Below are 10,334 nucleotides of genomic sequence, written 5' to 3'. Positions count from 1 at the left end.
ATCCCCATGTATGTGTAGATCTGTTTCCGGACTTTCTCTTTTGCTCCATTGGTCTACATACTTACTCGCCCATCATTACCACCCTGTCTGATTACTTTATACAGTATATCTGGTGGTGCAATTCACCCAACTTCGTCCCCCTTCATGAGTGTATTGCTGTTCCTGGCCTTTTGCATGCCCATAAAATTTTTGGAATCAGCGTGTCAATATCCACACAAAAAAATTACATGATTTTGGTTGAGATTATTCAAATCTATAAAGACGGGAGGAGAACTGTTATTGTTGCTATATTAGCCCTTCATTCTACTAACTTAGTATATCCCACTACTTTTTAGGTCTTTAATTTTTCTCAGGGATGGTTTATAGGTTTCTGTAGAGAGATATTGTACATCTTTGATTATTTTTATTCCTCAGTAGTCGGGTTTTTGTATGTTATTGGAAATAGAACTGTTCACAGTTTTTCTACCTTTTAAATTTCTGTCATGTAGAAATAGAATTGATTTTTGTATTGTCATCTTGTATCTAGCAACCTGGCAGATCCACTTAACACCAATGGTTCATCTGTATATAATATTCTTTTTTTTTAATTTTATTCATTTATTTGTCAGAGAGAGAGAGCGAGCACAAGCAGGGGGAGTGGTAGGCAGAGGGAGAAGCAGGCTCCCCGCTGAGCAAGGAGCCCGATGCAGGACTCCATCCCAGGACCCTGGGCTCGTGACCTCAGCCGAAGGCAGACACTTAACCGACTGAGCCACCCAGGCGTCCTCATCTGTATCTTCTTTTGGATTTTCTGCACACACAATACTATCATCTGTGATTAATGGCAATCTCATTTCTTCCTTTCTTATTATTTGTGCTTTTTATTCCTTTTTTTTTCTCCTGACTGCACTAGCCAGGGCCTTGGAAACATAGTTGAATAGAAGTGGTAACTCTGGATGTCTTTTCCTCTTTCCCAGTCTCAAAGGAAAACCTTCCAGTATCTCATTAAATGTGATGCTTATGGGATCCCTGGGTGGCTCAGTCGTTAAGCGTCTGCCTTCGGCTTGGGTCGTGATCCCAGGACCCTAGGATCGAGCCCCGCATCGGGCTCCCTGCTCCACGGGAAGCCTGCTTCTCCCTCTCCCACTCCCCCTGCTTGTGTTCCCTCTCTCGCTGTCTCTCTCTCTCTCTGTCAAATAAATAAATAAAATCTTTAAAAAAAATAAATGTGATGCTTACTATGAAAGTCTTCTAACCCCCTTTATCAGGTTAATAACATTGCCTTCCACGGAGGGCTGAATAATGGCCCCCAAAGATATCAAGCCCTAATCTTTGAAACCTGTAAATGTTACCTTATATGGAAAAAAGGGTCTTGGCAGAGGTGATTAAGTTAAGGATATTGAACTGGGAGATTATCCTGGACAATCTGGGTGGCCCTAAATGCAATCGCAAGTGTACTTATAAGAGAGAGGCGGAAGAAGATTTGCGTGGACAAAAGAGGAGAAGGCAATATGACATGGAGGCCAAGACTGGAGGGATGCGGCCACAAACCGAGGAATGCTGGGCAGCCACCAGAAGCTAGAAGGGGCAAGGAATGGATTCTCCCTCCGGGGGCCCTGCTAACACCTTCATGTCAGCGAAGTGAAACTGATTTTGTACTTCCAGCCTACAGAAGCATAAAATAATAAATGTGGGTTGTTTTAAGCCCCCAAGTCTGAGGTTATCTGTTACAGTGGCCAGAAGAACCCTACAGTCCCCATGAATAGTATGCTAAGTGTTTCTAAATCATGAAGAGATGCTGAGTTTTTCAAATGCTGTTTCTGCATCTATGAAAATGATTGTGTGATTCTCCTCCTTTATTCTATTAATGTGATGAATTATATTGATCAGTGTTAAATCAATCCTGATTTATTCCTGGAATAAATCTGATTGGTCACGATGTTTTCTCCATTAAGATATTCTCAGATGCATCTAGTTCATAAGAAAGATTTTCCTATACTAGTCCATTCTTACCTCGTCAGGTATAAATACCAATGTTACATTGGCCTCATAAAACATGTCGGAAGTAACCCCAATTTTTCTAATTCTCTGGAAGCTGTATATGTGTTTAGTATTAGTTCTTCCTTACGTTTGGGAGAATTCACCAGTGAAGCCATCTGAGCCTCAAGCTTTCCTTCTGGGAAGGTTTCTAGTTCAAGAGTCTATTTAATAGATGTGAAAATATTCAATTTTCTATTTCTTCTTGGTCAATTTTAATAAATTATGTTTTTCAGGGAATTCAACCTTTCCTTGAAAATTACATCTAATTTTTCAGATGTCTTGGTATCGAGTTGTTCATAATATTCCTCTTATATCTCCTTGGTGTCTCTGGGACCTGAAGTCTAGTCAGCTGAACAAAACCTCCAGGGTTTTTAGTACCACAGAGGATTTTTACGTCACTTATTGGTGCTAAGAGATAGTCTGGGAAATGTAATTTGGACCCTAGCTCAAGAAAAATCTGGGACAATTTAACAGATTCCTGTGGATAAAAGGAAATATCTGAAATTAAAACCGTCCAAGGGGGACGCCTGGGTGGCTCAGTGGGTTTCTCTCATTTGTCATTCCTTTTTTTTTTTTTTAAGTAGGCTCCACCCCCAACGTGCTGCTTGAGCCTGACTCTGAGATCTGTTGACTGAGCCAGCCAGGGACCCCTCATTTGTCAGCCTTCATATTATCCATATGTATTTTCTCTTGATCACTCTTGCTAATGGCTTATCGATTTTGTTAGTTTATTCACTGACAAATTTTGGCTTTGCTGATCCTATCTATGAACATTTGTTTTCTGTTCTTTATGATTTCATTCCTTCTACATTTGGGGGGGTTCATTTATTGTTCTTTTTCTAATTTCTTGAAATGGTAATTTAGATTATTGATTTCTCAGCCTTTCTTCTTTTTCTAATATGTGAATTTAAGGATTTAAATTTCTATCTAAATGTGATTTGAGCTGTAACATGAAAACTTTGCGTATGTTCTAGTTACATTATCATTCATTTCAAAGTATTTTCTAATTTCTATGAGTTATTTAGAAGTGTGTTGTTTATTTTTCCACCTCACCCCATGCTTCAGACCTTCTGATTCCTGTCTGGAATGTTCCTTCCTTAACCTTGTCTGCCTAGCAAACTCCTGCTGACCCTTCACTGTTGGGTTCAAGCTGTGTGATTCTCCTCCTTTATTTTATTAATGTGATGAATTATATTGATCAATATTAAATCAACCCTGATTTATTCCTGGAATCAAGAAGCCTTCCCTGCACCCGCCCCAGGCAAAACGTAGCACTCCTTCCCTCTACTGGGTTTGTCTCCATATTCATCCTCTTTTCACTGAACAGGGAGCTCCTTTTAGGCAGTTATGCATCTGTCATCACTGTGCTGAGCCCTGAGCAGTTGTTTACTTGCGTGCTTGTTTATTTGCATGCTTGTTTTCCTTGGACAGTTTTGGGTTTGTTTTTTTTTAAGATTTTATTTATTTATTTGACAGAGAGAGAGAGAGAGCACAAGTAGGCAGAGAGGAAGGCAGAGGGAGAGGGAGAAGCAGGCTCCCCATGGAGCAGGGAGCCTGACGTGGGACTCGATCCCAGGACCCTGGGATCATGACCTGAGCCGAAGACAGAGGCTTAACCGACCGAGCCACCCAGGCGTCCCCCTTGGACAGTTTTAATTTCAGATATTCCCTTTTATCCACTGGAATCTATTAAATTGTCCCAGATTTTTCTTGAGCTAGGGTCCAAATTACATTTCCCAGACTATCTCTTAGCACCAATAAGTGACATAAAAATCCCCTGTGATACTAAAAACCCTGGAGGTTTTGTTTAGAAAATATGGTCACCTTGATTATATACTCTTCCTGCCCAGTACCAGGCTGAGAACCTGCTAGTAACTCAGTATGGACTTGTTGACTAATTTCTACTGAGTGGATTTTGTCCCTAGCCAAGCTAGAAATAACTTGGTGTCCCTATAAAATATTCCTAATTTCAGCTGATTAGCCTTTGATGTGACAGGATCCCCCCCACAACCCTCGAAAACCATAAGGCAGTATGGTATTCATTACGAGGTCACCCAAAATTGATGACTCAAGGGTTAGCCTTATAAAACTTCAAAATCTCTCGTAAAAATGAGTCAGAATCTAGTAATAAGCTTGTTTCTATTATAATTAATAATGTCTTTGCCGGGGTGGGTCATGTTCTGCACAGTAAGTGTTCTTTAATGTACATAGTGAGAAATCTAATTTTCCTATTTTCAAAAGCTGTGGGGAACTTAGTTATGGGGAAATTCGATAACTTCAGTTATTAAATGTTTAAAATAAATCTAAAAACAAACTCTGATGCTTGTTTCATATAAGTCTGGATTTTTCCACATGTGGAGTTTGCTTAAAGTGAGGCCCACCTACATTCTTTTGCTATACTCCTCATCTTTACCAGCTCTAGGTGACCTCACTTCTGCCCCAGAGAGTCCAGGCCCAGAGCCTTTCCCTCTGCTGAGGAAGCCTGGAATGTCCTAGGGTTCAAGCCTTCATTCCCAAGGCTCAGAGCTCTGTCCCCATGGGAGATGCCGGGGCCCTAGAATGGGTCACTCTCTAAGCTGTCATCAGTCACTGGCGTAGACAAGTTCTGACATCAGCATATTAGAATAACCGAGGCTACAGAAGGTTCTAGAAAGTATGAAGGGCAATCACGGATGCCAGGGCACTAAATCTTCCTCTACACATTTGCTACATGCCCACCTTACCCCAGCTCTCTTAAACTACCTTGGAGCTGACCTCCAGGTTGGCTGAGAATGGAAACTCAGGGGCGTCTGGGTGGCTCAGTGGGTTAGGCATTCAACTCTTGGATTCGGCTCAGGTCCTGATCTTATGGCTCATGAGACTGAGCCCCACGTTGGGCTCCACACTCAGCAGGAGTCTGCTTGGATATTCTCTCCCTCTGTCCCTTCCCCTGCTTGCTCGTTCTCAAATAAATAAATAAATCTAAAGAAAAAAAAGAGTGGAAACTCAGCAGCACCTGAGACCCCAGAGCTAGCTTTCTCTGACTGAGGCATGGACCTCCCCACCACCCCAAAGGGAGGCCCCGAGTGACGAGGGGTGTGGGAGCAAGAGAGAGGTGCTTGAAGAACCCTGAAGCATTGAATCATCATATTTTTTCACTAGCCAATAAGTCCAGACAATCTTTTAAAATTCAAACAAGCATGGAAGTGTTACAAAGGCACTACAAGATTGATGTGGATCGTTCGTGTATGACAACTCCTGGCTTGCTGAGGCCACTCGGGCAGCGTCCAGACCCACGGGACACGCCCTCACTCTGTTCTGTCTTGGAGAGATGCAGTGTGGAATGCTGCTGAGGCGCTGGTCCACAGCCACCAGGTCCCGGAGGCTGGCAGAGCGTCCTGGCAACAGAGCAGGGGCAGAGAAGCTCCTCAGAGCTGAAAACAACCCCCGCCCCCCACCTCCGTGCAGCTTTCCCTGAGCTGTTCTAGGAAAGGCCCCGGCTCGGCCCAGTGGAGGAGCTCCAGAGCCAGGGGGGAGTCAGGCTTGAACAGACACCCCCTGCAGCTGAGGACACCTGCCCTCATGCCTGGCCAACCTCCACCGGGTCCTGGTATCAGTCAGGATGGGCGAGGTTAAGCTGCGGTAGCGATCGACCCCCAAATTGTGGGACTTATTACAGCAAAGGGTTTTTTGTTTTTGTTTTTTTTTTTTTAATGCTCCCGTTACATGCTTATCAGGGTTGGCTGAGGGTCCTATGCAGTGTCTCCTCCCTCCAGGATGCAGGCTAATAGAACAGCCACCTTCTCAAATACTGCTGAGCACCATCGTGGTGGGAAAGCAATCTCTGGAAGGTCCCAACTTATAATTAAATGCTCAGCCCAGAAACGACAACTCATTGACCAGACCCAACCAGAAGAGGCCAGGAAACATAATCCAGCCACGTCCCTCAGGGGAGCCAACTGGAAATATTTGGTGGCCAGCAGTAATGACTACCACAACCTTTTTGAAAGGCCTAGCACTGAGATTCTGGGCTGTGTGCCTGGTCCCAAGAGAAAACCTTAGGCCTAAGGGAGCAGCTAGAAAACTGGAGGTCCCTGCCCACCGCTATACCTGCCCCAGCATAGCAAGCCCAGCGGGGCTCCTGGCTCAGCAGCCCCTACATTTGAACCATCTGAACCACACGCTTCAGGCCTCTCCAGTCCCCTGGGTTTACAGAGGATCTCATGTTCACCCGTCTCCCCACTCCTGCAGGGTGAGCTGTAGATAATCCATGACCACCCACCTTGGATTTTTCTGGGAGGGTGGAGGTGATGGGAGTGGCCATGGGAACGGACCAGCAGAGAGTGATGAGTTCATGAGACCCTCGCTCATCACACCACAGAAAACAATCAGTCAAGATTAATACTATGGGATTACTGCATGCTCTGTAAATCTACCCTAGCGAGCACGGTAGAGGAGACAAGAAAGAAGAAATAGCCCCTGCTATCAAGAAGCTTATAATCTATGAGGCAAGTTAGGACACCGTTACCTTGTGTTATCATTTTTCTCGAAGTGTCAAATGAATGGTACCAATATTAAGTTATGAGCTTGGCCAAGGCAGAGTTCACTGCAGACTTGATTGGAATAGAAAGGCTTTGTGGGAGAATTAGGGCATGAGCTGGTCTGGGACAGATTAGGGTGCTTCATGTGGATAAAAGGAGAGGAAAGAATCTGAGGAAAGGCACGGGCATGGAAATCCTCACGCCTGCTTCTGATGCATATACGGACAGACCGCACCAGCCAGTTGGAAATGGAGGGAGAGGTACAGGTCTTGCTTTAATCTAAGGGCAGGGGGAGAGGTAAAAAAATAATAATAATAAAGTTTAAAAAAATGGGGCCCCTGGAGGGCTCAGTCAGTTGAGCGGCTGACTCTTGGTTTTGGCTCAGGTCCTGATCTCAAGGTCATGAGATCAAGCCCTGTGTCAAGTTCCACGCTTGGTGCAGAGTCTGCTTGAGATTCTCTGCCTCTCCCTCTGCCCTTCCCCCCCTCCACCCATGCTTGCTCATGCTCTCTCTCTCTCTCTCAAATAAATAAATAAAGTTTAATCTAATGGGGAAAAAAAAAAAGTTTAATCTAATGGGGGGAGGGGTCATCTTTACTCTTTTTGCAAACAGAGGCTGGAGAGCCAGCTAGGGAGACTTTGCAATGGATTCCTGTCCTAGGTGGAAGTTTGGGCCAGTCATTCTTTCCCAAACTTGGCTGTGCATCAGAGCCCCAGCCCCACCCTTGCACCCACCCCCTACTATAAGCTTGTTAAAAATAGATCTTTTTAAAAAAGTTTCCGCCACAACACTCAGGACCTAGCCCCAGAGATTTTGCTTCTGTAGATCTGGGACGGGATCCAGAAATTCATACCCTTCACAAGATTTCCCACAGATGGAGCTGGTCTGAGAATCCACTCAGATAGGCAATTTCCACCCAGAAATGGCACATGTCGAAAGTTGGATTTTTAAGTCACATTCCTGAAAACTAGCTCCTGTTTGTACTCACTTTGTTTCTATTGGAGGTACGCCACCCCCCCACCCCCCACCCCCCCCACTTCAGACGCAGCAGCTCAGCGCTTGCTGGAATTCTTGCTCACATCAACTCCACTTCCTTATTGTGTATCATTTACAGCTCTCTCTCGGTTGTTCCTTCCTCCCTGTTCCCGCTCCTGCTACATTTGGCCAGAGGTTTTCTCACCTCACGCTTGGACTCTGCAGGATCCTCCCGGCTAATCTCATCCCCCTCAACCCTCCCCACACTTCGCCTTCAGGTCAGTCTCCCTATCGGCATCACAACTGGCTCATTCACGCTCAACCCCATTACCTGAATCCAGCTCCTCGGCCTGAATAAAGTTTGTAAAGCTTATCAAAATATGGCTCAGCCTATTTTCCCCTGTGGTTTAAAGTCCTAGCCAAACGGGACCATGACCGTGTTTCTTCTAAACATGCTTTGTACCCTCCTACCCCCATTTTTTTCTCGGCTGTTCCCCTAGCTAACATTTCTACTACCACCCTCTGGTCTGAAATGCTCTCTGCTTATGAAAATGCTGCCCATCCTTCAAGATCTGGTTCAAATTTTATCTACTTTACAAGGTCTGCCCTATTTGGAAAACACAGAGAAAAGTATATATGCGCATAACACACACATGTGCATACCCACACTTCCTTCTGCCTAGCAGAAGAAAGCGCATAACACACACACGTGCACACGGAGTTGCATGCTAGGCAGTTTGCCAGCCTGGGAAAGTACAAAGATGAATGGGTCCAAGCACCTTGGAGAGGTGTGGGTGTGGCTCTCCATTCTGCTCAGAAGGGGCACCCTTTGTTGGAGGTAGGAACCAACCCAATCAGCTCCTCTCTCCTGGGAAGAACTCATTCCCGAGACACAGGCTGGCCCTGCCCCACGCTGCTCACACCCTCCGTGAGGCGGGTGATATATTGCCTCACAGAAGCCCTGGGACCCTGAGGGGCCATATCACTGTGGAGGTAACACCTCTGTTTCCTCGAAAAGGAGGAGGCCCCCTTCTCCAAGGTAATCCAGGAACTGACCAACGTGTGGTATCGTGAGACTATAAGCAAGCTATGACGCAGAGCCCAGCACAGAGGCCGCAGTGGGAGCAGACACGGCGGTCTTCAGTTGGGTCAAAGCCAATCGGTGGTGAATGGAAGGCCAGGCCCAGGAAAGTCACAGAATAGCCCCATCCAATCTTCTCACTGGACATACGGAGATCTGCACCAGCTAATGGCAGAACTTTCATAATTTCTCTGACTCCCACTTCCTCCTGCAATACCCCCAGGGCACACGTCCCAACTTAGACAGGCTTTGGTATGTTCCCATGGCTGTTTTTTGTCTCGTTTTGTTTTTTAATCAAGAACCTCACCAGGAAGCTAATAAATCTTAAGATTTAGATCACCTGTCTTGCACCAGCTCTGTGCCTACCTTTACATTTGCAGTTCTGGGAAGTTTTTTTTCTTAATAATATTCTCTAAGTCATACAAAATGCAACTATTTCAAGCCCATAAAACGTGGGTCCACCCTGGCAGAGGGAATGTGTTATTTGGGAGGGGAAGGAATCCCGTGGAAACAAAGCTAGAAGAAAAAAAAATAGGAAAAGGACCATGGGCAGGTTTAGGAACATTCCCCTACAGTGAGTGGGTCTACTATATCCTTTCAGGGACTTATTCCAAAAGGCAAAAGGGTCCCATGGGCTGCAGCCTGGCAATCCCCTATCCTTCCCCCAGCCCGTCCCCACATTTGAGGGGCAACCTTCAAGAGCTGGGGGCATGCGAAAACAGCTGGCCTAGCATCAGTAAGAAAAAAGAAAATTAGGCTCAGGGAGCCCACTCCAGAGTAAAGTGCCGCCCCCCCCTCCTGGGGAGATTCTACTTTTACACATAGAGAAGAAGGCATCCTGGATGACCCCCATTCTGTAGCTTCAGGCCAGGCTGATGGAGAGAAAGCAAAGGGCATGTGAAGACCCCTGCGTGCTAGACCCCAAAGCCCAATAGAAGTCTAGACCACGTGGGGCACCGGTTCCTCTTTAGGAAAGAGTCCCACTTAGAGGAAATTCTGAAAGTTTGAAATGCATCTTTGCGACCACATGGGGGCCCCATTCAAAGGCTCCTTCCATCCGCTAGCCTGGGTTTGCCTCTTAAGGAGTTTTCCCAATTATTTATTTAATTTTTGTCTCCTTTTTGTTTAAAAATTCTGCTCTTATTACTACAAAATAAAAACAGGAATTAAAAAAAATGTTAGAAAATGTATAAAAAAACGGCCCGTGGTCTCACTGTTAAAGAAAAAAGAAGCTACTTTGTGTTGCTCTGCATGCTTCCAAACTCGCGCGTGTGTTTTTTCTTTTACACAAAGCTGAGATCATTCTGGACAGACTTTTCCTCTTAAAATACCACGAACGTCTTCCCACACCAAGTTCTTCATCAAAATAATTATAAATATGGTATTGTGTTCATTCCACTTAGAAATATTTGTTATAAATAATAAACACATTACAGAAAGTTCCAAGTGGCTGTCTACTGGGATTTACCGAACTATTTTCCTATTGTTGGAAGAATTTATTCCATTTCAAACCAAGACAGACGTGAGTTACAGCTGTCCAAATAAATAAATAAATACATGAAAAGCCCAAATTGCCTGGCAAGGACCTAAAGCAGCAAAGGCGACGTGGCGGATGCCCTGTGGGAGAAAGCACGGGTCTCTCGGGGCTGTCGCCGCGGTCACCCTGCCCGGCCCGGTCCGGCTGGTCCCTGGAGCCGGGAGATTCCTTTTAGTAAGCGAGTCCCTTGGGGTGCGTGGG

This window comes from Halichoerus grypus, chromosome 12, assembly GCF_964656455.1.
Source record: "Halichoerus grypus chromosome 12, mHalGry1.hap1.1, whole genome shotgun sequence".
NCBI lineage: Eukaryota > Metazoa > Chordata > Mammalia > Carnivora > Phocidae > Halichoerus > Halichoerus grypus.
This window is presented reverse-complemented; position numbering follows the sequence as displayed.